Raw genomic sequence first — 27,610 nt, forward strand, 5'->3', positions numbered from 1 at the left:
CTTCCTTCGCCGCTTTCCGGCAGCCGCCTACCCACAGACACGCCGCCCCACGTCTGTATTTGCGGACGTCTCGGCTTGGGTCACAGCTACGTCATACATTCACTCCAACTCAACTCTCCCAGCCACCTCCAGCCGGAGGTGGAGAAGAGGAGGAGGAGGAGGCGGCGGCGAAGGATAACGGAGGAAGGAGGGAGAGGTTCCTCTCGCTCCCCTCCTCCCTTTTCTTAAAAAGCTGCTTCCGGTTCTGCTGCTGCCATCTTCTCTCTCTCTCTCCTTTTTTTCTTTTTGAAAGCGGGAGGGAAGCTGTTGAGGACTTACAAATGAAATAAAGGCGGGCAGCCGAGGGAGGCGGGGGCAAGGAAGAGGAGGGGAGCAGGAGAAGCCTTCGCTGACGCGCCTAGCGCTGGGTGCCGCGGGGCCGGCCGTCGGGAGGAAGCAGCACTCGGGCTTTCGTTCTGGAGCGCCTGATCCTCCTTATGTCTGAGAGGCGTTGAGGGGACTGCGGGACGCGAGTCAGAAAACGGGGAGGACGGCGTCTGGGCCACGGGCGGGCGTGGACCTGGCGGGTTGAGCTCACTTCTCGCAACCCCTCCAAGTTACAAGCCTTCCCTCAAGCCGCCCTGCCCGTTTCTGGGCTGCGGGTCGGGAAGAGGCTGGGGCGGCAGCGGCGGCGTTAGGAAGATATCTCCAACACCCGCCCCCCGCCCCCCAGCCGTATCCTCGCCTACAACGTTTTTTTCTGGAGGCGTTTCCCTCGCTTTTCCTTCCTTCCTTCCTTCCCGGGCTCGCTTCGCACAAAGCCAGCGTCTGGGTTCCGCTCTCCCGGCTGCCCCCGCCCCACCGCCTCCCCTCCCCTCCTCTGCTGCCTTCCTTCTTCTTCTTCTTCTTTTGGCTTCTTTTCACGCGATGGGCCAGAGAAGCTCCCGGAACGACCCGCGGGCCGGCGCCTAGAACTCCGGCCGCATTGCCTCTCCTGCTGGCGACTGTGTCTTTCCTGCCTTTAGCCGAGTCTCCCCGCCACTCCACGATTCATTCTTGCCCGGCTCTGAAGCCTGGTTTGCACCGGACTCGGCAGGAAGAAAGGAGAGAGGCGAAAGGCGGCGGGTAAGGCGAAGCCGCCCCTCCATCTGGGCACTTGTGTTTCTGCTTCCAGGAGCCGGGAAAGAAGGAAAGGTGAGCCGGGGTGTGTGGGGGATGCCGCGGACGCCGTTTTATCCGGAGGGAGGAAGCGGGGCCGCCGCCTTTCGCGGGTCGGTCTGCTTGGTTGTGGAATGCGCTCGGACGAAGCCGGGCTGCGCCTGACTGAGCGATCTTTGTTAATGGAGCGTTTGGAGAGAAAGGGAGAGGAGAAGGAAAAGGAGACCGGGAGGCGAAACTCGAACCGCCAAAGGGTTGGTTTTTTGTGGGGGAGGGCTGCTGGGTGGGTGACCGTCTCCAGTGTTGAAACGTCTCGTTTCTTTTAGGGTAAGCGAGTGAATCTCTCCCCCCACCCCCGCGAGGCATCGACCGCTTAAACCTCAAAAGGCTTTTTTGAAAAGGCGGCCGAGAGAGGGGGAGACTATCGTTTTAACCCCTTTTGACTGTTGTTGTCATTGTTGCTCAGCGCCCGGCTTTTGTCTGGAGGGGTTCCGTCTGAAAGAATGCAGCCCATCCAGGAGAATTGCCGGCGGCCGCTCGAGCTCTCAAGTCGGCGGTGACTTGATTCCGGTCCACTTTCTTTTGTTATGATACCGCGGCGGACTTCAGTGCGGGATGCCGCGTGTAGCGCGGTCCCCGCGATATATATCAGCTCGCTTGGGTAAAGCAACCGGGAGCGATTTTGTCTTGGGGAGGGGGGTTGATAGCGGCGTCTAAAATAGGAAACGGGCATCAAATTCGTCTTGCTCGGGTTTTTTTTTTTTTGAAAAGACTTTCCCCGTGGGATTTTGGATTCAAACATTCGTTTTCGCTGGGACTTTGGAGGAGGGAAGCTGTATTGCTCTGTATATCGATGCAGTCCTAGGATCACCTGGGAGCACGCCTCCCTCCCCTCCCACGCGATTTCCTTGTCTCTTAACCTGGTCACTCCTTAAACCGGTAGGTAAGATTAAATCTGGTGGGAAATGGGGAAAGATTGCTTTCCATAAAGCCATAAACTGGGCGAGCGCAGCCTTTGAACTTCTGCTGCTTTGTGTCTGAAACTCGCCGGTGTCTCGTTAATTCCGTGCGACACCGAGACGGTTTCCCTCCGTCTTGAGCCACGCAGGTTGGCCGATGCTCCTCCAAAGACTTGCGGGGTGGTGGAGAGAGGAAAGCGAACGGAGTGCGGATAGAAATTGCAAGAAATGTAAGGTGGGAGCTCCACTGTTTCTTTGGCAGCTTCCAGAGAGGAGGAGAAGCTGGCGGGTCCAGCTGAGCTGGGAACAGTGCCTACGTTGGATCGCTCTGAATCGCTTGTCAGATCCTGAGATTTGATTTTCCTGGAGCTTTCTTTGAGGCTTGCATGTTGGCTCCTCTTCTCTCCCTCCCACTTTGTTTAGTAGACCTGCAGGGTTTATTCCTTCGAAGCTTCCTGCTCTAAAGTGTGGCTTCTCTTTATTAAGGATATGCAACTTGAGGCACTCCGAATCTCTTGCCAGACGCTGTTTGGGAGTGGTGTGGTTGCCTGTAAATCCTTATCAGTACAGAGATGAAACCACATGCAGCACTTGGGTGTGTGTGGGTGTCCTTGCACTATTTTATAAGGCTGTTGTAAATATCACTGACATTATATATATATATAATGGAATAGGCACTTATTTATAAGATTTTTTTTAAATCTCACATTTAACACTTTTGTAAGTAATTTAAAGTGGTGAACATACCCAATACTCCTTCCTTCTCCTGTTTTTCTCAAATCTTTGCAATGTATTGGATAAACTAAAAGCTTTAGTTACATGAGTGGCTGGTTATTCTTTTTCTCAAGTTAACTTTTACTGCTCTCCAGAAAAGTTACCTCGGAGAGTTAGGAATGCCCTAGGATGACATGATAGGTGAGCTGCAATTGTAGGGAGAACTGCTCAAAAGTTGAAAAGAGGCCTATAGTAGAAGCCCTCCATTCATAAGTCTGGATCGAAACAAATAGTTTCTGTAATAGAGGCATCCTTATCTGCTCACATGTACATGTTTTAGTTTCAAAAGAAGGCATTTCTTGATGCGCCTTTGGTCTGATCAAGCTGTGGCTTACAAAATAATACTTCTTATAAAACTGGAGGATTCTGTTTAGATAAATGACATGTATCTATGTAAATTTGTGTGCCTTCGAGTCTGTATTGACTCCTGGTCACCATCTGGACTAGTTCCTTCAGTTTTCTTTGCAAGATTTCAAAAGTGGTTTGCCATTGTGTTCTTTCCAGGGCTGAGAGAAAGTGACTGGCTTAAATCTCTGGTTGTCTTCATACCTAAAGCCTAGTAGAACTCAGCTTCCAGCTTCTAGCCTGGTGCCTTAACCATTACAATAAACTGATTCTCACTGGTTTATCTATTGTCCATGAAGTTATTTGTTTCTTTCTTTGTTTGTTTCATCCATTACCAAAGGTGTTACTCCACAATGTACCTCTTATCTTATATTACAGCCTCCTATCACTAGCCATTGTTTAACTGCTGGAGTTTATGAAAATTATTGTCAATAGGATCTGGAAAGCACCAAATTTGATATTGCATAGTAAATTGGCTGAAGTTGGGCATTAGCCTGACTTGAACGTATGGGTCTTCTACTTCTGATACAAAATCACCTGTCCCATCCAACATTTGAAAAATGATAATGAAGATGGTCTGAGTTCATATACTATAAATGTCATGTGTTTGATTAAAGAGCAGCACATATTGGAAAGAGGAAGTTAAATGACAGGGCAATGGTCCTTAACCAGAGTTTTAGCTTTTTAACTACAGACATTTAATTTAATCTGTGAACTTGGGTTTGCTTTTATAAAACTAGTTAGAATAAGACCATTGTAAAAATTTTGGTCTGTAAACTGGACAGGGAATAGAAAAAATATCTCCAAAGACTGCAGTGGCAAACCATTTTCATATTATTGCTAATAAAATTAATTGGCAATGGTCATGAAAACACAGGTCAAGGTTTTTATGTAAGAGGGACCATCAGACTAATTAAGTGCCACAAATCTCTGTAAAGAATATTAGCGATATTTTATCACAGGCTCTTTGAAATAAAAGTTTTTCTTTCAGTAGGCTGACCCAGTTGTGCCATCAACTAATAGAAGCTGATTTACACATATCTTTTACTGTCTGATCAGAGCATTGCTTAGCTGTCTATTTCTCCTAATCATTAAGCCAATTGGTTTATTGCGAGATATTATATTTGAGGTATTTCTAGAACTGACCTAGCTCCAGACAATAGGACAATCCAGTAATAGGACTTGAGAGTCCATACTTGAATAGAATAATACGATGCTAGCTATGAAAAATTCCCCATTTACATGTCACCTCCTCCAGGTTAGAGGAGTTCACTGAGAGTACATAGCACTCTAGAATTGACACTGGATATTTATTAGTTGAAATAACATACATCATGAATATTGTTGGCCATCTTTATATAAAGAATTGTATAAACCTCTTTGAAATGTAGCCACCCATAGTCATTGATTGAGATGTGCAGTATGTGCAGTAATTGAATGAATGAATGAAATAATAGCTTGATTGCCATTACATTATTTTCAGATAGATAGATAGACAGACAGATAGACAGATAGATGATAGAGATATTCCCTTTAGAAATAATTCTGCAATAGTATTACGGTAGTTAGCTCTGGTTTTCCAAGATTCTTGAGAAGAACAAGGGATTGAGAATAATTCATGATTTTTCTAGTTATATTGTAACTAGTTGTAAAGTTAACCAATAGCTGAAGCTTTTTTCTTGGCTTTAAATCAAGAGTGAAGAAAAGTGTGTCTTGTTCATAATAATTATATATCCAACTATATGTCTAAGTTACAACGCAGATTGAAAATTCTCTATTCATAATTGTCCCAAAGGCGCTTTTTCAAAAGGCAACTGGACTTCCTTTGTTTTGCTTGAAGATGTTACACTTCTCATCCAAGAAGCTACTTCAGAACTAAAGCTTCTTGGATGAGAACAAAAAGTCTTCAAGCAAAACAAAGAAAGTCCAGTTGCCTTTTGAAAAAGCACCTTTGGGACTATCATGACCTGGATGGCTGAGAATCTCAATAGACATTTATTCACAATAGTAGTAGTTAAAAATAGAGTGATGCTAATATTTACTTTGGACTATCAAGATTGATTTCAAGCATTGGGTTTAATTGGATGCCTCAATTTAGAGACACATGAAGAAATGACGTTCTCTAAAAAATTGATTTGCTTGTCTATTTGATTTGAACATTTGAATTGAATTCCTGCACCAACCTCAGAATTTCTTCCCCAAAAATCCACGGTAATATGTCAATGAAGATTCTTAGTCTTCCAGGTAAGTGGAGTCTTGGCAACTGGATTTCTTTTCTTCTTGGTTCAAAATATTTTGCTGCTTATCTAAGTAGCTTCTTCAATATAAGCATTTTAATTGTTGTTTATCCACCTATACTCCATTACTATACTTGACTCATTTGTATTATCATCTTTTAAAGTATAAATAGCAATAAGATGGAAAATATTAAAAACATGCCAATGAGAAATTTGCACACACATTGAGTGAAATAATAGATTTTTTCTGCTGGTTTTTCCCCAGCAGTGGTAATAAGGAATAACATTATCCTCAATTATTCATTATTTGACATTCAGCCAGTGGTATCTTGAGATTCCCATATTAAGATATGGGGAGAAGAGAACATCACTAATTGTTGTAGTTTTAAGGATTGGTAGGATTCTAAAAACAGACAAAATTATTACCAATATTAAACCAACAATGCAGCTGTTAATTTTCCAGATACTTTCTTGGAACAGTCCATGGAAGAGCTCACTTTCAACTCTGGGGAAGAGATTGGTATTGCATAAGTGGTCTGAATACAAAAGTTTATCTAGATCAATTTTCACAAATTCTTGCCATCTTCTAAGTATGTAACTCCCAGAAATTCCAACCTGCATTCCTTTAGACCAGATTAGCAGGAAATTCTAAGGCAGGGGTCTCGCCATATCTAAAAAATGCCAGATTAGAAAAGTTTGATTTAGAACAGATCCCAAACTGGCTGGAGTTACTTGTTTTTAATTGTTCCTCTGTTTCAAATGCTTTTGAAGAAATTTAAGCATCATCTTCAGAGATCAGGCCAATCTGTTGTTCAATTGATAAGGTAAAAGTAAAGGTTCCCTAGCACATGTGTGCTAGTCATTTCTAGCTCTAGGTGGCTGTGCTCGTCTCTGTTTCTAAGCTGAAGAGCCAGCACTGTCTGAAGACATCTCCATGGTCATGTGGCCGGCATGACTAAATACTGAAGGTGCATGGAGTGCTGTTACCTTCCCACCAAAGTGGTCCCTATTTTTCTACTTGCATTTTTTACCTGCTTTCAAACTGCTAGGTTGGCAGAAGCTGAGACAAGTAACATGAGCTCAGTCCATTACACAGCACTAGGGATTCGAACTGCTGAATTGCTGACCTTCTGATCGACAAGCTCAGCGCCTTAGCCACTGAGCCACTGCATCTCTTTAGACACCCTAATTTACTGCTCGGATTAAGCCATAGCACTATCTGGCCTCTTTCTGTATAATTTAAAGATCTATTCCTCTAGTAAGGGGAAGTAATGGAAGATGAATATTTGCAATGTGATTTATCTGCAGTAAAATGATTAACCTTTTCTGCTTTTAATACTTCAATGATAAATACATTGACTATTGTTTGGAATTCTTTCTGTATTTGCCTAAGTTGACAAGTGAAAAAAACAGTTCGATCAGTAGAGGTACCCAGAATAAGGTTATAACTTTTGGTCTAGAATTCCAGACATTTATTGTTCTTTACGTTTCTCATGTGAATGCTCTTTGAAAACACTACAGTAATACAGTATACTGCAAACTATTTGCTTTTGGTGCCATTGTTGAAAAGCAAATGCTGCATTATTCTGACTCAGAAACTACTGAAAATCAGATGACCACTGGAAAATGCATTCATAGATGAATTCTGGAATTCCCCTCATCAAGAGAGAGTTTTATATGATCTAGAAGTGTTCATTTACAGCAATCAATTATATGCTTTAATTGTGCTATTCACCTGTATGTATCATTCAGCTCTGGGTGGATTTCATCCATGAATCCATAATCTTGTGGGTATAGAGGAAAAGATACAGAGAAAGATGCAAACATTTACTGTATCTGAATTAGAAACATTGGAAGCTAGTATTAACTTGGTTTAAGTATAGCTGCAGTATAGAGGCTGTTTTTACACAATATATTTAGCAGAGTTAAAGGCCTATTAATTATTATTCTCCAAGAATGGGCATGATGGAACAGAAGGGAAAAAAGTGACATTGACATAATATGGTAAATTGGGTTAGTTTTTAGCTTGCTTAGGTTTTTCTGCGGCTCCTCTTGTTAGTTCAAGATATAATGTATTGTGTAAATACAAATAATGGGTTAATTAGTTTAACCTGTTATGTAAAGGTAAAGGTTCCCCTCACACATATTTCCTAGACGTTCCTAACTCTAGGGGAAGATACTCATCTCCATTTCAAAACTGAAGAGCCAGCGCTGTCCAAAGACATCTCCATGGTCATGTGGCCGGCATGACTAAATAACAAAGGCACATGGAACGCTGTTAGCTTCCCACCAAAGGTGGTCCCTATTTTGCTACTTGCATTTTCTACATGCTTTCGAACTGCTAGGTTGGCAGAAGCTGGGACAAGTAACAGTAGCTCACCCCATTATGTGGCACTAAGGATTCAAGCCGCTGAACTGCCAACCTTTCGATCGACAAGCTCAGAGTCTTAGCCACTTAGCCACTGTGTCCCTATTATACATACCTGTTATGTAGATACAGCTGTGGTCGTGAGCCGAGGACTACCTGTAGTTTCTGCTCTTTGAAGGAATTTTTACCTTCATCTCCAGTTTGATACCATTGATGGTAGAATACATTTGACTGAGTCAACATACAAGTTGTTTTGCATTGCTCTAACAGAATTCTGATAATATTTAACCAAAAGGTGATTTACTGACCAATTCTTTTGCCTTTCGTGCATTCTTCTTTATTCTAACTTTACCTTGTTACTTGAGATACCTGAGCCAGAACAGCCTTCTGAGGCATGTGACGTGTTCTTTGTTAGCTTCTATGCTGATTCCTGGGCTTCCACATTAGCGGAAATCTCATTGTTGAAACTCTTACTGTGCAGCTTCTGTTCACTTCAGTGAAGCTGGTGTTTAAGAGTTTCCTACTTTTGTATATCTTCATAAACTTCAGTTTAACCAATAAACTTAAGTTTTTCTTCTGCTCTAATTAATGACCACAAAATTATAAGAAGAACCTTTTTTTTAACCATGTATTTGGGTATGGGATGGTGGTGGAGAGTAGTGCTTGATTTAAGCTGCTTGAAATTAATTGTAGTAAATTGAATTTCTGTGGGTATTTTTTTTAATATTCTTAACTTCTGCCTCAGCCTCTCTTTTAAAACTATTCTTATTAATGGCTGCAATGTTTTTTATAGGCATCACTTGAGGAAACTTAAAAAGCTATCTAAAGATCTATTGTTTCCTCTTCCCTCTCCATTGCAGCCCAGTTTTCAAGCTTGTGCCTTATCTCAGAATTAATTCCCAGTAGACATTACTTCCGCACTTCAGTTCTTCCGGACTTGTTTTACAAAGCGTGGCAAAAATGCTTTCTTAGTGCTCCTTGATTGAGCTGATGTTAAAAACTACTCAAGAATGTTATTCAAACCATCTCGTCTTAAGTTAAAGCAAAATGAAACCTTTGCTTTAACTTAATGAATGAATGAAACAGTAGTAAACATTCCCATTTTCTGGGAATGGACCACAATTCTGGGGAAAGAGTTAGAAAAATGTTTGAACTCTCATTCTATCAAAAAACCCACCCTTCTTGGCAATAATGTAATTTTTATCTAAACAGAAAGTTTTGACTTTGCAGGCATCCAAACATGCAACTCTGGACTTATTGATAAAGGAGCAGTATGAAATATTCCCTCGGCTAAAGTCATCTTTATTAGCAATAACACTTAGACTTATATACCACTTCACGGTGTCTTTACAGCCCTCTCTAAGTGGCTTACAGAGCCAGCATATTACCCCCAACAATCTGAGTCCTCTGAAGGATGGAAGGCTGAGTCAACCTTGAGCTGCTCAGAATCGAACTCTTAGAGTGAGCAGTGAGTTAGCCTGTGGTACTGCATTCTAACCATTGCATCACCACAGCTCTATTAGGAACAAAACATCATAAAAACTGAAACCTATATGGCTTTTTTATATTTTTGATGGTGTCACCCATTCTGTGCCATTAAGACCTTGATTGCCGTGACTGCTGTATTTTTTTTTAATAAAAAAGTTTTATTTCCATTTTTCAACAACATATTCAATGTACAGTCTCTTATTCAGCATTAATCATTAACTTTCCTTTGTTACTTATTCGGGCCTGCTCAGCTACCACTTCCTTCCTTAACACAACCTTTCCTCTTCCCTTCTCTACCTTCTTCTACTTTCTCCATCCTTCCTCATGACTGCTGTATTATGGTCCAAGTAAAACTTTGCCTGTGTGCGATACGATGCAATCTGGTGATATATTGTAGATAGAGAATATGCTAATGAGATATGTTTCTTTCTATGATGGTTGCTTTCAAAATAATGTTGCTTGTTATTTATACATCTTTTTTGTATTTTTTTTATTTTTAAAGACAAACATACAATGCATTTTTTCTGAATAGAGTATTGACCGAGTCAAAATTCATACAGCTTGCTTTCCCCAAATTTAATTTATATAATTCAATTTCTGCCATTATAATCCTTTTCTACTTTCCCCTTTTCATCTCTATTTTATATATACATAATCAGTATTATGTATGCCCTAACCCCTAATCTTAATCTTCTTTTATGTACACTGAGAACATATGCACCAAGACAAATTCCTTGTGTGTCCAATCACACTTGGCCAATAAAAAAATATATTCTATTCTATTCTTCCATTTCATTTTTTATTTCTCCCTTTCACATATATTTTTTTAATATTTCTTTATTCAATTGAAACCCTTTAATTTACACATAATCATTTTGCTATTTCACACTTATTTCTGAATATCCATTGTTTTCTAAAAGTGTACCAGATTATCATATCTTATTTCCTTATTAATCATTTTATTTAGTTATACATCTTAAAGTGGTTGCTATTGGCTAGTATTTCTGGTGTTTTTATTCAGTCAATTAGATTTGTCCCATCACCAAAAATTGTGGCATCTGAAATTATGCTCAAAAACAATTAGGCCTTACAGAAATGTTCTCTATTCATTTGCAGAATCTAAAGCAATGTTTTTTTTAAACTTGTCAAGTTTAAGATGTAGTGACTTCAATTCCCTGAATTTCTCAGCCAGGTTTCTTTCATAGTATTCTGGATTGCTTTTAAAAAGTAAACCTGGGAGACTGGGAATGCAAAGAAGTAAGTAAGACCATGTTCCTACTTCCTGGTGTTTTGTTTTCAGTTCTCTAGAATGTGTGTTGACTGCATAGCAGATTACTGTAGTACTTCAGTGATCATGCTGATAGGTGGCCAGATGAGTTTCCAAGTTTGCTGTGTTTCTAAGGTTGTTGTGTTTCCAAGTTTGCTTGAATTGTAGGGGAGGAGGAAGGAATATGGGAGGAATATCTGCTATTTTCAGTGTACTACTGTTGCTGAGCAGTGAAGGAGTAACTGGTAAATCACTAATCAGTAATCACTGATTTACCAAACAGTTAAGAAACTGAACTATGAATCATAAATCCTGAGCCCAAATTTTGCTTCTGCCTTGAATGTAGGTCATCTTGGATAATGCTTGCTTGCAGAGAGACTGGCCTGAAGACGCCTTTTATTAATGACTTCCTTAGTCTACCATTTATACAAACGTGATTCCTTTCTAGCACCCCAGATGTATTCATTTGAAGGATTGTCTATGATCTTCCATCCTGGTTCCCACAACTATGTTTTCGGGAGCAGATTGAAGGTCTCTTCTCTAGATTTATCGTGATGGCAAAATTGTCTGTTAGTATTTAATTCCTTATTTGCAGGACAATTCAAAAGAGAGACCAGTCAATTACCGTAACTTAATAAAACACTGCCTTGAAATCACATATGTGAAATTATCTGAATGTGTTCTAAGTGCTGTTTAAATGTGAAGTGAATGTTTACTGCTGGTTTAGAAGCTACTTAAGTTAAGACGGGCCAAGAATATTCCTAACAGAAAGACAAAACATTAAAAAAACCCTAAAAGATTGTTTGCATTTTGAGTCTGTAGACCATCTGGTCAGGATGATAGAACAAGGATGGAAGGTTTTGTTCTGCTGAAAGTGATTTAGATTTTTCAGCTTGCTTAGATTATTTTGTCTGGATGCTGGTTAATGGTTTTTAGACTTAGTTATTTCCATACTCTTTTCACATATGCACTGTGTAAGAAATCTTTTTGGCCTTCAATTTTATGTTTTTCATATTCTGCCCCACATTTGATCTCCTGAAACTAATCTGTGACTTTGCTGCTGTAGTAGCAATCTTAGTGTTCTGCATGATGCTTTGAAGAAGGAAAAGTTAAGACTGCCTGGATATTCCTACTTATTTTGTTCTTGTTATTGCTTTAACAATAATAATAACCTTGTTAATTATTGGAAATGAAACAGTTGCGCCTTCTATAAATATATAGTGTTGACTTACCTAATTAAAAACTATCAGTTCATTGTATTTCCTTTTAATAATGATATTATTCAAGATATTTTTACATAGAGGTGTTTAAAATACAGCTACCACAGATCCTAAAACTAGAAAATGTCAGGGATTGAACTGGGATTTTTACATCCAAACAGTGCAAGGCCTGGTGTTTAGTTCTTGTTTTTCTGGATTTTACATAATGGCATTTCTTTATTACCTGAATTTGACATTGTCTTAAATGAGAATTCATTCAGAAATCAGAAACCATTCAGAGCAGGTTCTAACATCCATACAACCACATAACTCCATATCAACAAGTTTGAAATGCCAAATAATGGAAGAGACAAGAGACTCTGTTAGAAAGTAAATGTTGGTCTGTAATTTGAACTTTTTCATGCTGTGAACAAATGACACATAGGTATTAATATGAATTTCTCCAAGAGTTCTGAGTGGGATAATTGGGCAGAACTGGCTGTGCTGTAGCCAGTGAGGGATTGAACTGACTCTCTTCAGATTCAAACTATTTATCTTTCGTTGGTGAGACTAAACATTCTGGACTATGTGAGGCACAGAAATTCTTTGCTTTACAAGGATTCTGACTTGATTGTAGAATAGGAGACAAATCATAGAAAGGGAAAGAAAAAACAAATTAAAGGATCCAGAATGGAGGGCTATCTCGGTTCTGCTAGAACACATCCAATAAATGAGAAATATCTGGGCAATTTGTTCTTTTATTGAACTATTCTTAATATTAAAAATTATTTTTCCAGGGTTCAATCAGAATTTGTCTTCCTGTAATTTAGGATTGTTATTCTCATGCCATGAGTAAGGCATGTTACTCATGCCATGAGTAAGGGCAGAAGTCTTGACCTGCTTCAGACAAATTGTCAGGTACATGAAGTGATATATATCACCCCTTAATCTTGTGTTCTCAAGGCTAAATATACTAAGATTATTCAGTCTTCATAGAATTTAGTTTCTGGTCCTCTGATCATTGTCATTCCATTTTTCTGACCCTTTTCCCAATTTCTCAATAATCTGCTTAAAATAGGGCTCAGAACTGAATCTAACTGTAACTCATCAAGTGGAACAATTACTTTTCATGGATCTAGAGATTATACTTCAATTGAGGCAGCATAAGACTGGGACATTGTGGCAGACACATCCCCGTTCAGCTTTCTTTCAGTTTTCAGTTAACTGCTCTTCCAAGTTCTTTTTCATCCTCATTATTTTCAGGCAAGTTTTTCCCATCCTATATTTGTGCGTTCAATTTTTTTTTTTGGTTTCCTAACTGAATAACCGTTGTACATGTTTCTGCTGAATTTCATTCTGTTATTTGCAGCCCATTTCTCTAATCTTTTACAACTACTATGAAAGTTCTGACTGCCTTCTAAGGTGTGTGTTCTGCTTTTCCATTGTAACTTGGAAACATGTGACTTCACTAAACAACTGGTAGACTGCTTCTTTTCTCTTTGTTTTTGTCTGTCCATTTGTAAAGGGTATTTCTTAACATCCTTTCCAAAACTTAGCTCATTCTGAACTTTTGCTTTCCTGACACCAGATTCACAGTTCTACTGTTGTGCTCTTACTTTGTGAACTGGTCCTTTTTTGATTTTCCTCTCTGCTTTTTTGTTTCAGTTCTTTTCTAAGTTTTTTGTGTAGCCACATTATTTCTTCTGATGGACTCATTTTTCCTATTGTAATTGTTTCCAATTTTTCCTTTATCCCATCCTTTAAGAACTCCCATCCATCTTGAATTCTTGGTGAAGGATGTTTTTTTTAAATAGTAAAGTTAGAATTAATCATTTTGCATTGTTGGCCTTCCCTAGAGAGGTATGTTTTCTTCTTTGAATCATTTAGAAATATGGATCAAATGTATCCCTTGGCAACACAAGGAGTTTAGAGGGAATTTGGAGTACTTTCCATGGAGTCCCAAGAAGTGAAGAACTGAAGAAGCTTGTTGGATGAAAAGCAAAACATTTCAAGGAAAAAAACCAAGAAAGCCCAGTTGCCTTTTGAAAAAGCATTTTTGGGACAACCATGACCTGGATATTGAGAATCTCCATAGACATTTTCATGGAGTCCTATCTGCCTGCAGATTCAGAAGCCCCATTATGTTTAGTGAAGTTTGTTGGCTGAGCCATCTTTTACCCTAGCAAGAGCACAAGAGACTATAGAAGCTCTCCAGATCCCTCACTTGACTCTGGAGTTCACCAAATGGCAAACCTTGCATAGCATATTAGGCTAAAGTGTAGATAGTTAGTCAGAAATGCTAATTTTTCTCATTGTTATTCCTTACTGTAGTTAATACAATCAAAAATAGGGTATGGGTATTCCTTAGATTGCTAGTATTTACCAAATCCACAAAGTAAATCAACGAGGTGAAAGTATAATGGTAATTTGAATTATGCCATAATTTGCACAACCACCAGGAACCCCCATGTGTGCCATGGGCATAAATCATATACCGGTATGTAAAAATAAATAGCTGCCACATACTTCCCTGGTACATATCTTCCTTATGATGTCATTTGGAGAACAGTCCTGAAGGGCTTTCTTGCTACACCCACATATGTATATCCCAAATCCCAAAAGAGGCACTAGGACTTGTGACTTTCCCTCTTCAGCCCAAATTAATTGCTTAAATTGCATGCTTCTCCGCTTTTCCTGCCAAGAATCTTTTAATCCCTCTATCACTCAGCACACACACACACACACACACACACACAGATACTACTCTTGTGCGTGCACGCTCACATAATTGTCAAGAGCTAAGCTGAAGGGATGCTCTTTTCTTCCTGATATTTCCTACGCTCAGCAGGAAGGGCAAAAGGGGAAAAAAAGATGTCAAGGAATTTTGGAATGAAAGTGCTTCCTTATGTTAGCAGCACATCACATTCACTCTCAATCCCAGAGCTTCCTTATGGTCAACCTTGAGAGAAGAAGAAAAACAGAGATTCAAGGGAAGGAATATTAATGAACACCCTTCCTTCCTTCCTTCCTTCCTTCCTTCCTGCCTGCCTGCCTGCCTGCCTGCCTGCCTGCCTGCCTGCCTGCCTGCCTGCCTTCCTCTTTCTTTCTTTCTTTCTTTCTTTCTTTCTTTCTTTCTTTCTTTCTTTCTTTCTTTCTTTCTTTTTCTCTTTTCTAGAATATGTGTTGTATACAGTTGTATTTTAGCATACTTTAATAAGTGCAAGATTATTTTATATTGGATTATCAAGAGATTGTTTTGTTGTTCAATTTAGCCTACGCCACACCTTTAGGTTTTGTGAAGCTCCATATGGAAATAACTAATGAGAATTGTTCTCCAGCTCTGTTAATTCAAGATAGTCTGAGATAGATGATGATATCAGTGTTTTAATAAAAAGCTAAAACATTGTGAATTATGGGGTCATCCATGTTTAATATTCCTGATCTATAATACTGATCGTTTGATATTATTGATTTAACATAGCTGTTTTCTTTTCTTTATCCAAGAGTTCAGGACCTTAGTGTCTTATTATTCTCCCACTAGAAGCATTGCTATCTTCAAAACAGCCCATGCAGAAATTATCTGCTGCAGTGAGACCCAACCTGGATTGAAAAAAATCCAGAAAACATTTCTAGAAGATGATGTACAAGTACAAAAATCTTTTCCTGTCGTCTAGGGGTAATTCAGATTTTCACTGCCCAGACAAAGGTCAATATTCCAGGAAATAAGTAGATTAGCCTGTTGCATTTTCCATTGTTTACAGTGTGTATTAGAACAGGGCTTCCCAACCTTTGGGCTATGGCCCACTACTGGGCCTTGAGCCATTTGGAACCGGGCCCTGGAAGTGATGGGTGAGCATGCGTGCGTGTGTGCATCCCCATTTGCACAAACAATGAGTGAGCACGTACTCACGCAGCTCCATTTGCACGAGCAATGGGCAAGTGTGTGCCTGCCCCTTGCGCAAATGCAACTGCACACGTGTGCTTGGTCCACAAAACAAGAAAGGTTGGCGAATTCTGCATTAGAACACAAAACATGTAGGCTGTCCACTTACCCCAAATCCAAATGAAGATACTTGACACTTGACGAAGGATGAGAGGAGAAATAAGTACCCTCAAGAAGAAACATAGTTCAAATTTAAACAAACTCACCTTAAATAGAAACTGTAGGTTTACTTGTCAGGAACATTTGAAACTGTCTATTAAAAAAATAATAGCAGAGGTCACAGGGAAGGAAGGGTATGCTCATGTAGTCTCAAATATAGAAAAATTTCAGAATAAGGATATATAAGAAAAGCTTTCCAAGTAAAAGCCTGAGGCTTAGAAAAGATTTTCAGCTTATTAGATAGAACATCAAAAGGGTGATTTTGACTCATTATGTTTCCAAAAATCTCATTGCTTACAACGTTTTAGAAAATGAACCATGCCGGTAGAAAATCCTTGTGATCCTGTAAGATGATACTGCATTTATTGGAAATTTACATTATGAAGAATCCTTAATATGGCTGCTTAGAAACTGCTTTTTAGCAGTCAGTAATTTTACATAGTTGGTTGAACCATATGGTGGGAAAGTCTGAACTGGCACTAATGATCAGATGTATGAATTGCTGCAGAGATGAAGCTGGCATTAAAATTAGAAGGCTCCAAGCCCCATCAACAACATATGGCTGTGTGTTAAAAGTTTGGCATTCATTGAATCAGTATTGTGGTTTAGGATGATCATAAAAGCCTAAATATGTGTTGTATAAAATTGTATTTTAACATACTTTGTTTAATAAAAATTTTCAAGGGTTTTACTGCCACATAACAGTCTTCACTAAGCTGATTTCCTCCAAGTTCAACTCCCATAATTCTCAGCTGATGAGGTCTTTGGGAGAGCTGAAACCCTGGGCATGGCATAAACTCAATTGAAAATTGTTGAATATATATGAGAATCATAGGAAGTTGCCTTGTATTGTGTCAGATTTTTGTTTTATTTAATTTTGTTGTTAAACCTAAACTTGACTGCCATAGAAATCCAAGGTTTAATAAAGGAGCAACCTTAATCTTACCGTGAACTATAAATAATATATTTTTCTTCTTTTGTTTGCAAAACATACGTCCTAAGCCACTTCCTCATAAATATATTTAGGAGAAGTCTAAACATCAGAAGCTGTTTTTAAGATACTTTGGTTATTGAAAACATCACATGCCTTTATATTCCATGATAGTCAGAACAGAAGAGATCCATTATCTTAAAACATAGGTGTGAATCTAATTGGTCTTTCTAGAAAACAGGATATTGACCTTGAAGTATCCTTAATCCAGTAGAGTTATTTTATTAAATAATCCCATACAGACTACCTTTTTAACTGCAGAGTAGCAGTAGTAGACAAAACTATGTTGTCTTATGATTCTACTCCAGCTTGATATTTAATCCAGCAAGAGTTTCAGAAAGCCACTAAGACAGCAATCCCCAACCTTTCTGGCTCTGCAGACTGATGGCGGTGGTGGCGGGGGGAGGAGAGGGGATGATTTTGCACATGCACATACGTCTTGCACAAATGCAGCTTTGTGCACTCACATGCCACTTGTGCAGCCCAGTTCCCAATGGGCCGAGGTCCAGCACCAGGCTGTGGTCCAGGGATTGGAGATCCCTGCACTAAGGTTAAAATTTTATAGTAGCAAAAGAAAAGTGTATATGCAATGCAATAGGATATGGCAACATTGTTCTTCCAGCTATTTAGTCTATTGAGTGCAATAGATCCCGGGTAGTTTTTCTTACTGCTTACACACATTGTGAAACAAAATGTCAAGCAAGTGAATTTGATTTGTGTGCAGTTTATAAATCTAAGAATTCTGATTCTGGGTGAAGAGAAGGGTGTTATTTTAGCATGAAATCCTAAAGTTAAGACAATTAAGTGCCCTCAAATGTAATGATACTCTTGATTTGTGGAATGGCCTGGTGTTTTGAGAAAGAAGGTTGAGATCAGACATTCCCAGGTTATTTTTTGGCACATGTAACTCAGGATGATCTGCCATTAGTCTCCCTGCCTTGTTGAATGTGCTTCTCTCTGCAGTTCTTTCTCCAATAGCAGTGTTGCTTGCCTTGCTGGCGATTGCACTAGGAACATCATTCTGAAAGGCTATTCAGGCCAGGACACTTTAAATGGCCCTACTAGCTGCTACAGCAATCATTTTATCATGTATCACTCTTGAAGATCTCTCTTTGTGGATAAGGTATGTCCAATGTGTCAAGTACTTTAAAGCAGGGCTCTCCAACCTTGGCAACTTTAAGACTTGTAAACTTCAACTCCCAGAACTTTCAGAGTTCTGGGAGTTGAAGTCCACAAGTCTTAAAGTTGCCAAGGTTGGAGACCCCTGCTATAAAGGGCCACGTTAGGCATGTTAGACACAGCAAAGTGCCTGTTCAGGCATCAGGCAGAACTGTGCCTCAACTGACTGCCTACTTGAGATGGCTTCCTAATGTAGCAGTTGATGATAGGACTGAGAAAGTCTCTCATCTTAAACTCTGGGGAGCTTTTGCCTGTCATTCCAGACACTTAAGGAGCGAGATAAATCCTCTATCCTGGCTCAAAATTAGGAGCTGCGGTGGCTTTGTGTGAAATATTGTCAGAGCAAACCTCTCCATGTTTTAAACAAAGGAAGCTGTGCCGTGTTCATTGACGCTTGAACAGGACAGTACCCTATGCACCTTGGTAGTTAGGTGTTTTTGAAGGATTATTCTTAATGTGGCTAATACAACAGATGATTGAGTTTTAAAGCCCACAGCATGTAGGAAGTCAGCATGTGCAAGAGCAAGCAACTATCGAGGCTGTTCTATTTTGATAGATGTTTGTGGGTGGCATATGAAAGAAATGAGCACATGTGGGGCAGTTGTCATGTAAGACAACTGCATCCCACCTAGCTCTGGGTATTTGTGTACTGCAGCCATCTGTCTATCTCTGAATCAGACTAGTTGCCTGCTGTTAGTGAGTAGACTTGCGGGACCTCTCCGAGTGCTTGAAGCTTAGGATACCCAGTGGTAGTCCTTGTCAGGCAATAATCCAAGGTCAGGGAGAAGAATTAGATAACATAGTGCTGTACAAGCCTATCAATAACTATCAGTGTCATACAAATAGCTAGTGTGCATTTTCATATTTGTCCTTGTTTATATTTGAGAACTGTTGTTTTTGCCTGAGGAGTTTCAATCTGCTGCAATAACTGAACATTTTGCAGCTATCATCTGCTCCTTTTCCTTTTTAAAAAAAATAATAATGGCATAATGCTGAAGAAAACAATGGAAATGATCTGCCAGGGCTGTGAACAATCACCTGCCCTTTTCTGCCCAGTAGTCTTTTGATCTCCAAACTGCCGAGGTGAAATTCAACCTCATTTTTAAGTCATGAGGCCTACAGCAAGGAAGACTAGAGTGATGTGCTTGAAAGTAAATACATGTTGCCTTGGAACATGAAGGCAACACATTCTTAGCTTAAATAAATATGTATTTATGTAAAAGTCAAGCACAGTAACCTTTATATAGAAAACAAAGCATAAAAAAATGTTCCTATGTACTTGTAAGTGCCTTTATCCAATAACTTCAGTACGATTGTTTGAAGGGCCCCAATTCCCATTGCAGATTATAAAAATGTTGCTATAATCAAATAAAATGTTCATCTATTTATACCATGTTCACCCAGAATTGAGATCGTTAACTTCCTGTTAGAACATCTCCCTCAATTTGGTAGCTTCTAGTTGTATAGAATAGCATCCTTTACTGACATTAGATAGAATCTCTGGGAATTGTAGTCCCAACACATTAAGGAGGACTGTAATGGATCAAAGGCAGATTCTGGTATAATAATGAGGAATCAGCTGGGTTACTGCCAAGATTTCCATTTACAATAGAAATATCAAAAAAGGTGAAAGATTTCTGAATGCTGCAAAGGGGCTAACAAGGAATGATACTGTGACAAGAGTGGATTTCTTTACTAATACTGATAAATTAGATCACATATCTGAGAAATTGGGAGTTAGATCTTCCTAAATTAAGAACATGAAAAAGTAAGAATGTAATTCTGTCAGGGATTAAGTGTACAACAGAACCAGAGTCTGTTGTTAGGCAAAGATGCTGTATTTATTCTACCATTGCATACTGTTTCCTATAGAAGGATACAACATTAGTAGCTCAACTCATGGCAGTTTTTGTTTAAAGCAGATCCCATCTTCCACTGGATTCAATTTGTATCCCTGTCAGAAAGAACAAAGATGTGTGGCAGCTTAAATTTACTGTGGTTGTTATTATTCTCACACAAGTGAACAGACAAAAATGGTAAGGATAAAGAAAAAAACCACAACAACCTGGTGTGTTATGATCTGGTTGTCAGTTGTGTTCCTTTAGCAGATGCCAGCATATTCTCAGTCCTGGCAGCAGCTTTACAGAAATACGTTCTGCAGTCATTGGTTTGCTTTCTGAGAAGATTATAATACTTTGTTATAAAATAAAGTTGTATGTTCTTTTGATTCCAAAACATTTCTAACCAATAATAGCAATCCAGAAAAAGATCTTGTTTTGCTTCACTATTTGGCTGTTATTCCAGGTCAAGTGGCCTTTTCTACAGTATATGAAAAACAGGGTTAACATATGCACAAAATTGGAAACAGGAAAAGATACCAACAGATGAAGAAGTGATAGGGAAAGTTTTAGAGTGTGCCGAAATGGACAAGTTAACAAAAGAAATTAAAGAGAAAGAAGAGACAGATTATTACATAATCTGGAATAAATGGTAGGAATGGCTTGAGTCTAGAAATAAAGGGGAAAAAATAAAGGGAAGAAATTAGAATGTACAGAATGTATTAGAAATGTACAATATGTAAATAATATATATATATAGGAATCTAGAAAAGTAAAGCTATTAGTATTAGATAATTTAATGTAAATAAAGAAAAGGGACAAGAAATAAAATAAAGTAACAAGTATGATATGGGGGGGAAAGATATAAAAGCGAAAGAAGACCACTAAGAAACGCTGTTTAGAAATAGGAAATATTTGTATGTTATATGTTGTGTGTTTGTCAGATTGTGTATCAATATATATATATATATATATATATATATATATATATATATATATATATATATATATATATATATATATATAATTTTTTTATAAACCTCAGAAAACATATGTATACATATACATATACATATACATATACATATACATATACATACACATACATATATATATATATGTTTTCTGAGGTTTTCACGGGTGTTTGTATGTAGGTCTTTGGTTGTTCGGGTTTTCTTCCGTGTAAAATTGGAAATGTCTTGGCAACGTTTCGACGAAGTCTCATTCGTCATCTTCAGGCTTCAGCTTCGTGCTTCTGGGAGCAATGGGAGCAATGGGAGCAATATATATAAACAGCAATATATATAAACAGGATTGACATCCTGGTGTTTCAAGTGCTGAAACACCCACCCACCCACCCACCAAATCTCCATACAGACGTGACTGGTGTGTGACTGATATCGAGGGGGACACAAAGGGAGAAAGCAATAGGGTGCACAAATTTATGCTGCCTTCTCCAGGGGAGCACTTATACCTTCCAGATGTATTGGATATTCTCTGGAAGAAACAATCCCAACTCATATGGAGGGTGCTCAGCTGTGGGAATGTGGATTAAACGTTATAGACAGTGTAGATCTAATGAATGAGGAGGAATATGCTCATCCTGTCTTCCTCTCATTCAGAAAAAGCTGTACTTATGGGTTGGGATGGGGGGGTTGGTGGAATGCAGGAAACAGAGGGAATGAATGGGGGGGATGAAAATAATGTCTTGTAATTTTAATTGGGGAAAAAGCACTCTTGTCCTTTTCTTTCTGTTAGGACGTGTGTTCTGGGCCTTTATGCTTGGCTATGGCATGGGAAGAACTCATTGCACATCTTCATTGTTGTCATTTTAATGCATCTCTCTGTAGCCGGAGTAACAAAGGTGGGTGTGCCTCTGTCTGAGTGCCTTAGCTGACATTTTGCACATGCTGTCTCTTTTCTGTGTTGCTTCCAGTGACTTAAAGTGGATGCTGTAATAAGGATTAACCTCTTCCTTTTAAGGAAAAGAGAGAGAGAGAAAAAAAAAATCTGTCAGGCATTTCTGAGTATTAATTCAGTTAGGAGCCTAGCCAGAGAGGGTTAAACCATCCGATAGGAATCCTAATGAAGATAACTGCTTTGTTGGAATGTTTGCAGCATTATCTTTGCATTCAGTGATTGTACACAGAAGTGTTAATGGTATTATCTGCCCTCTGTGCACTTTTTAATTTGAAAATAATGATCAGGTCAGTGAACATTCGGTTGTCTAAGTCTCCCATTACACTAGCATTGAGTGCTTTTTCCCTTATTTATTTATTATTCACACTTTTATACCGCCCTATCTCCCTAGGGACTCAGGGCGGTTTACAGCCATATAGGGTAAAACATTAATTTAAAAAACTTATTACATAGGCTGAATATTTAAAATAGAGATATAAATAATAAAACCCATTTAAAACCAAATTTAAACATTTAAAAATTTAAAATTCTAGTCCAGTCCTGTGCAGATAAATAGATGTGTCTTAAGCTTGCGGCGGAAGGTTCGAAGGTCAAGAAGTTGTTGAAGACCTGGGGGAAGCTCGTTCCAGAGGGTGGGGGCCCCCACAGAAAAGGCCCTTCCCCTGGGTATCGCCAGTCGGCACTGCCTGGCCGACAGCACCCTGAGGAGTCCCTCTCTGTGAGAGCGCACGGGTCGGTGAGAGGCATTCGGTGGCAGCAGACGGTCCCGTAAGTAGCCCGGCCCTATGCCATGGAGCGCTTTGAAGATCATTACCAAAACCTTGAAGCGCACCCAGAAGGCCACAGGCAGGCAGTGCAGTCTGCGCAGGAGAGGTGTTACGTGGGAGCCACGAGGGGCTCCCTCTATCACTCGCGCAGCTGCATTCTGAACTACCTGGAGTCTCCGGGTGCTCCTCAAGGGGAGCCCCATGTAGAGAGCATTGCAGCCATCTATGAGACACTGTTAAGGTTTGCTGGATCTGGAATTTAGAGTATTAATCAAATGAGGGAGGTGGATATATTAATGCAAATATTGGGTTGTGATATCTGTCTTTGATCTTGGCAGTTTTTAATATAGGTGTCCAATGCAACCTTAAGGCTTACCTTTATTAGACCTGCTGTCGGTTGGCGATGCTTGATTTTGAAACATCATTGGAATTGGAATTTTGGCTTTAATTCTGCAAAGGAGCATGTTAGAAAAGGCAGAATGCTTTCCATGCTAATATTTGAAGAGAGCTAAATTTAATAAGATGGATTGGAATATGAAATAAAATAGGGAGTGGCTGTTAGGGCAGAAAACAGTACATTGGCTTGAGCTGGGATGTGTATCTGTGTTGCCTACCTCATAATCATCAAGACCATGAAATATACAACTGATACCCAGATACATAAACTTTGGCAACCATATTGTTATCTATGAAAAAAAGAGGCAAACTGTTAAGTTCGGGAAGTAACGAGGCTGGAGACCAGGGTAGTGACAACAGCTCTTTAATATAGGGTGAACCCAGCAACCTGGCTGGGGAAAAACCTCTCCTTTTATACTGTTTAACCGGCGGCTTCAACCAATCGGCAACGTGCTTGTTTCCTGCCAAAATATTTAAAGATACATAACACTCCTCCCCTCCCAGAAAACACTTTACCTCTATCGGTGGTTCTCCTCCTATCTCTCCGACCGGTCGCAGTCGGTGTTGACAGGGGGGCAGAGGTCGGCCCCGAGGCGCCTCACTTGTGGGGTGCCGCAGGGGTCGATTCTCTCGCCCCTTCTGTTTAACATCTACATGAAGCCGCTGGGTGAGATCATCAGTGGTTTCGGTGTGAAGTACCAGCTGTATGCGGATGACACCCAGCTGTACTTTTCTACACCGGACCACCCCAACGAAGCTATCGAAGTGCTGTCCCGGTGTCTGGAGGCCGTACGGGTCTGGATGGGGAGAAACAGGCTCAAGCTCAATCCCTCCAAGACGGAGTGGCTGTGGATGCCGGCATCCCGGTACAGTCAGCTAAATCATGGCTGACCATCGGTGGCGAGTCACTGGCCCCGATGGAGAGGGTGCGCAACTTAGCGCCCTCCTGGATGAACGGCTGTCTCTAGAAGATCATTTGACGGCCGCCCAGGAGAGCGTTTCACCAGGTTCGCCTGGTGCGCCAGTTGCGCCTTTCTGGACCGGGAGGCCCTATGCACGGTCACTCACGCCCGTGACGCCTCGCCTGGATTACTGCAACGCCTCTACATGGGGCTCCTTGAAGGGCATCCGGAGGCTACAGTTAGTCCAGAATGCGGCTGCGCTGGTGATAGATGGAGCCCTCGTGGCTCCCGTGATAACACCATCCTGCAGGCTGCACTGGCTACCTGTGGCCTTCCGGTGCGCTTCAAGGTTTTGGTGACCACCTTTAAAGCGCCCATGGCATAGGGCCGGTTATCTACGGGACCGCCTACTGCGACCAGATACCTCTCACCGACCCGCGCCTCACAGGAGGGACTCCTCAGGGTGCCGTCAGCTAGGCAGTGTTGCCTGGCGACGCCCAGGAAGGGCCTTCTGTGGGGCTCGCTCTGGAACGAGCTCCCCAGGACTCCGCCAACTTCCGGACCTGACCTTCCGTCATGAGCTCAAGACACATTTATTCATCTGTGCAGGACTGGCTTAGATTTTAAATTCTATAGGGGTTTTAATTGATTTTAATATTTATATTTCTATTTTTAATGATAGGGCATTGGAATAAGTTTTTTAAAGATTATTTTAATTTTATGTATCGATGTTTTATATGCCTGTGAACCGCCCTGAGTCCTTTGGGAGATAGGGCGGTATATAAATTTAAATAATAAATAAATAAATAAATAAATTTACATATTATTTACATGTTATTTTTCGACGTAGTCACGCAAATAACCTGGGCGTCTCCTGATTCTTTCAGACCTGCGCGGTTCAGTCCTTGGGAGTGGGTTGAGCTGGTCGGAGGGGCTGTTTGCTCCTCCCAGCTCTTTCTCTAGGCCATCCGGCCCTGGATTACTTGCAGACTCTTTTTCTAGGCCCTCCGGCCTTGGATTACTTGCAGAGTTTTCCCTGCTGTTTCCATCAGGAACCTGATGGCGTCGCTGGACCTCCGGGAACTCAGCTAAGTCTTGCGCCTCCCCCGGGTTATGGTCAGCTGTGGGTTCAAATAATGATTGGTCATGATCTGTCTCATTTAGCTCGGGTTGTTCGGCTATTCGTTTCCTTATCTGATCTATGTGGCGCCTCCATACTCGGTTGTCTTTTAACTCAACTAAGTATGATTTTGGGCCGGTTGCTTTTATGATTTGCCCTGCTAGCCAACTTGGGCCGTCCCCATAGTTGCGGGCCCACACTCGGTCGCCTATGCCCATTTCTCTAGTTTTCTCTAGTTCCCCCTTGTAACCCTCTGGTGTGTAATGGGGATTCAAACGGTCAAGTGGACACCGGAGCTTCCGTCCCATCAATAATTCGGCTGGGCTTCTGCCTGTAGCAGTGCTGGGGGTTCTATGCTGAACGGCCAGAAAGAAATCTATCTTTGTTTGCCAGTCGCCTGGCTTGAGTCTGGACAATGCCTCCTTAGCGCCCGGACGGAACGCCTGCAAGGCCATTCGACGCAGGGTGGAAAGGCGCAGAGGGCATGTCGGATGCCCTCATCTGCCAAGTATTCCTCAAACTGGGTTGCCGTGGAATTGCGGGCGTTGTCGGATACTAGCATGTCAGGCAACCCGTGGGTTGCGAATAGGTGGCGCAGGCTGCGATTACTGCCTCGGCTGTCATGGATTTCATGAGAATGATCTCCAACCATTTAGAGAAAGCGTCGACAACCACTAGGAAGGTTTGGCCGTGGAAAGGGCCAGCAAAATCAATGTGGATTCTCGACCAGGGCCCTTGGGGTTTTCCCATTCCTGACTGGGGCCGTTGGGGTAGAGGTCTGGACTCTTGGCAAGCCTGGCATTTCCTACCCTCTCAGCAATTTCTGAGTCCATGAGTGGCCACCAAACATAGCTTCTTGCTAGCCCCTTCATCCTTACGATCCCTGGGTGACCCTCGTGGAGGAGGTCCAATACCCTTTCCTCAATTTCTCCGAATCACCACTCGATCGCCCCATAGCAGGCACCCCTTGAGCCGAGAGTTCCCACGTTTTTACAAATTCCTTAAACGCCGCCCGGCGCGGCCACCCTCTTGTACCCAACCGAGTACAGTCCTCAAAGTAATGTCCGGTATGATGCCGAGCCACTTCCTTAGATGTGACTGGGCCAGAGTCCAAAGAGTCAATTAGCAGGATGGGCGTCCCGGAGTGGGGTCTTGATCGCCCCTGGTAGTGGGCATCTGCTTAGCGTCCGCATGCCCCACTTCTTTTCCCGGTCGATGCTGCAGCTTGTAGGAATAGCGGCTAAGAAGATAGTCCATCGGGTCAATCGTGGCGAAAGTGCCACAGGCGTTGGGTCGCCAGCCAGTATCCCTAACAGCGGTCTATGGTCAGTAACAATTTCAAAGTCTCTACCAAAACATATTCGTGAAACTTTTACCCTGACACAATTGCTAGCGCTTCCTTATCCAACTGGCTATAGTTCCTCTCTGAGGAGGACATCGTTCTGGAGTAGAAGGCTATAGGGGCTTCTGTGCCGTTTGAAGTCTGTGGCTGAGCACAGCCCCACCCGTAAGGGAGGCATCGCAAACCAGTAATAATGGCAATGAGCTATGATACTGGATCAGTAGGCTATCGCCGAGAGTAGGTTTTTACTGCTTGAAAGCCCTAGCTTCCGACTTTCCCCAAGACCAAACAGTATTCTTTCCCAGAAGCTTATGCAGCGGCTCAGCAACGGTCGCTTTGTTTTTAAAAGACCGCGTAAAATTCACTAGCCCCAGGAATGCCTGTAGCTCTGTTTTGTTTTGGGTGCTGGAGCCTTTCTGATTGCCTTGACCTTGCTCTCAGTGGGGTGAATTCCTTTCTTGTCTATTCGGTAGCCCAAGAACTCGACGGATTCTACCCCTATCTGGCATTTGTTCACTTTAACCTTTAGTCCGCTGACCGAAAATGCCCAGAACTTTTCTCAAACGCCCCCAATTCATCTAAATTTTCGCTGATATCAATACATCATCAGTAGGGACTACCCTGGGAGCCCTTGCAGAAGTCGCTCCATTAAATTTTGGAACAGCCCGGTGCCACACTCACCCCAAATTGTAATCGGGTACACTTGAAAGCACCTCTGTGAGTTACAATCGTTTGGGCTTCGCTGTGTTGGCGTCTACGGGCAGTTGTTGATAGGCTTGAGCCAAGTCTAACTTTGCAAAGACTTGCCCTTGCCCCAACGAGTGCAGCAAGTGTTGCACCACGGGAACCGGGTAAGCGCTTTTCTGTAAGGCTTTGTTTAACGTCGCCTTGTAGTCAGCGCAGATTCTAATTGACCCATCTGGTTTTACTGGGGTGACGATTGGTGTCTCCCACTTTGCGTGATCGACTGGCACCAGAATCCCCTGATTTATGAGCTTATCTATCTCCTTGTCAATCTTAGGTTTAAGGGCAAAAGGGACTCTCCTTGCCTTTAACCTAATGGGGGCTACCTGGGGGTCTAAGTTGAAGGAAATAGGGTCCCCTTGTACTTGCCCAGGCAGTCCTTGAAGACATCTTGAACTCGTTCATGAGTATGTCTTTGAGGTTACAGTCACTTCTGTAGATGCCAGTCACTCCCATGCCCAGTGCACGAAACCAGTCTAGTCCCAACAAACTAGGCAGGGTCCCTTCGACGATCGTGATGGGCAGGGTCTTCTTG

General features: G+C 41.3%; 1 protein-coding gene across 1 annotated transcript in view; it reads left to right on the forward strand.

Moving 5' to 3' along the window:
* Positions 1–254: 254 nt before the first annotated feature.
* Positions 255–27,610, forward strand: part of SRC (SRC proto-oncogene, non-receptor tyrosine kinase) — a 116,523-nt gene continuing 89,167 nt past the window's right edge. Inside the window, exon 1 of the mRNA XM_058178695.1 lies at positions 255–1,173. The gene's annotated coding sequence lies outside the window, so the exon portion shown is untranslated. The remainder of the gene's footprint in view (positions 1,174–27,610) is intronic.

This window comes from Ahaetulla prasina, chromosome 3, assembly GCF_028640845.1.
Source record: "Ahaetulla prasina isolate Xishuangbanna chromosome 3, ASM2864084v1, whole genome shotgun sequence".
In the NCBI taxonomy this organism is placed as follows: domain Eukaryota; kingdom Metazoa; phylum Chordata; class Lepidosauria; order Squamata; family Colubridae; genus Ahaetulla; species Ahaetulla prasina.